Source organism: Lepisosteus oculatus, chromosome 14 (assembly GCF_040954835.1).
Source record: "Lepisosteus oculatus isolate fLepOcu1 chromosome 14, fLepOcu1.hap2, whole genome shotgun sequence".
In the NCBI taxonomy this organism is placed as follows: domain Eukaryota; kingdom Metazoa; phylum Chordata; class Actinopteri; order Semionotiformes; family Lepisosteidae; genus Lepisosteus; species Lepisosteus oculatus.
The window spans coordinates 15,462,835-15,464,987 of NC_090709.1; the positions used below are offsets into that span (position 1 = coordinate 15,462,835).

The 2,153-nt window shown below is 40.7% G+C and overlaps 2 non-coding genes across 2 annotated transcripts; both read right to left on the reverse strand.

Moving 5' to 3' along the window:
- Positions 1-388: 388 nt before the first annotated feature.
- On the reverse strand, positions 389-460 carry trnaw-cca (transfer RNA tryptophan (anticodon CCA)). Its single transcript has one exon. It is a non-coding gene; the product is annotated as a tRNA-Trp (tRNA).
- Positions 461-1,623: 1,163 nt separating this feature from the next.
- trnay-gua (transfer RNA tyrosine (anticodon GUA)) lies at positions 1,624-1,711 on the reverse strand. The gene is given in 2 exon segments: positions 1,624-1,659; positions 1,675-1,711. It is a non-coding gene; the product is annotated as a tRNA-Tyr (tRNA).
- Positions 1,712-2,153: the final 442 nt, after the last annotated feature.

Here is a 2,153-nt window from a genome sequence, read left to right on the forward strand (position 1 = left end):
CCAATAGCGGTTTTTTTTTTTCAAATTACATTTTCAGGCTTCAGACACTTTTTAATAAAACAAAAGTGTCCGGAAACTCATTAACTTTCAGGTTTGCTTGAACCTGTATTAAAAAAAGTTATCTGAAACTTCCGGGATTCCATTATCTGATGTAGCTGTCTCTAAAGTTGGACGTGATGTTAAGCAGATGTGAACTGTGCCTTTTCTCTTAAAAAAATAGTTCTTTTTTTCCCCTTCACTCCAATGCTGGAGACTGTAAGCCTCTGTGAGCTCCACACTGCGTGTCCTGTACTGCTCTATGTACTAATCTATGTGGTGTACAGATAGAACTCAACTGCATGGTGTGAATTCCGTGTTCAGGACCAGCAGAACCTGAAAAAGTAACAGCTGACCTCGACGTGATTTGAACACGCAGCCTTCTGATCTGGAGTCAGACGCGCTACCGTTGCGCCACGAAGTCACGGCTGTCCGTGCCTTTGAATTCCCCAAAGGAGACAAATCAGCTTCACAAAAAAAAAATCTCATGTGAAGTGCGCAGCTCTTCCGAAGAGAGTCTCTTCTTACCACATTTTATTCTTCCTGCGCAGCTCTTGTGCAGGTGTTGTTCTCAATTACAGATCCAGGAACACTGATTGTTTTTTCTATTTTTTTAAATTAAGTACCCCATGGTGCAACGGTAGCACGTCTGACTCTAAATCCCCAAGTTCATTTTCAAAGTATATCGGAGTCAACTGATACTGATCAGGTTCTGCTGCTACTGAACCCGCAGTCTTCACCTTAAAGTTCAATTCCCCAAGCCTTTTGACCTTATATGTCCATCCCTTCTCGTCAAAACTCGTATTTTCACAGGGTACCCTTCAGAAATCGCAGTATAGAATGAAAAAACTCCAGTAGATCTCGGCCGCTGTTGGTGATTTTCCTTTTAAAATAAATGAATCTCTGGAAATTTTACGGAGTGTATCACTTTCACTGAGACCGAGAAGTATTAAGCTGTACATGCGTCTTTGTGGCTCAGTTGTTAACCAAAAGGGTGGTGGTTTGAGCCCTTCCAGGGACGCTACGAGCCTTTTAACGTACACACCCTCCTCACTTCATTTCTCCACGGCCGGTCTTGTATCGCTAACAAATACAGAGCCCGTAGGAGGCAGTAAGCTCGCATATATATAGCTCACTGTGTATATAATGAAGAAGCAGAAGTTAGTTTCTCATCTGCGCGTTACAGAGCCTTACGCAACTCGTAGTGTACCAACAGCTAGGGTTTGATCCCTGCACGGGCTATTAGTTGAAAGGCCATTGTAAATGACGTAGATAGATAGATACTTTATTGATCCCGTGAGGGAAATTAATAAAGCTTATCCAGCTGGCTTTTATGTTTCACACTAAATTGCGATCTTGAAACCAAAATGAAATTGACATTTGTACTGTATGTTTTTTTTTTTTTACAAAGCAAACAGAGTATTCCCTTAATTCAAAGATCAGATATTGGCCAAAACAAGACAATCAGACGTGGGCTGACTTTGGAACAGGAGCCTCTGCTTCGTCGTTTATTTAGCTTTTGATCAATGTCTGAGAGAAAAAGATTCGCTCTTTTTACTCTTTGATTAAAGTACACAAAAAGCACCTTCCTTCGAGCCGGAACCGAACCAGCGACCTAAGGATTCCCTGCTGACTCCACTACAGTCCTCCGCGCTACCAACTGAGCTATCAAAGGGTTGTCAAATGCTCCTTGGCACATACTGCCCAATGTAGTGAAATGTTCCGGGTGATTTAAATCCCAGTTCGACATCAAGTTTCCAACTCGTTTCCTTAGTCTTGTTTACCTTGAATTTAAGCCACGAACCAGGATTCTACTGTATAAACTTCCGGGGATATTACAAAATGTTTGATGGGGCATCAATCATTCCAGGCGGAAATGGACTCCTTTTTGTTTCTCGAGGGATCATATTAAACATTGCATTAGTATCGAGAGGAGGATCACCATGAAACACAAAACAAACAGTTTCATTCTGTCTTTTTTAGAAAGTAGCGTTTGTGCTACATTAATTATATTTTCGTGGAAATATAGAAGTTGTAAATGTTAAAATTTATATTTGAATCGAAATGTGGTTTTGAGTTAAATATTAGCGGGATCATGTGATTAGTTTGTTTGTCAT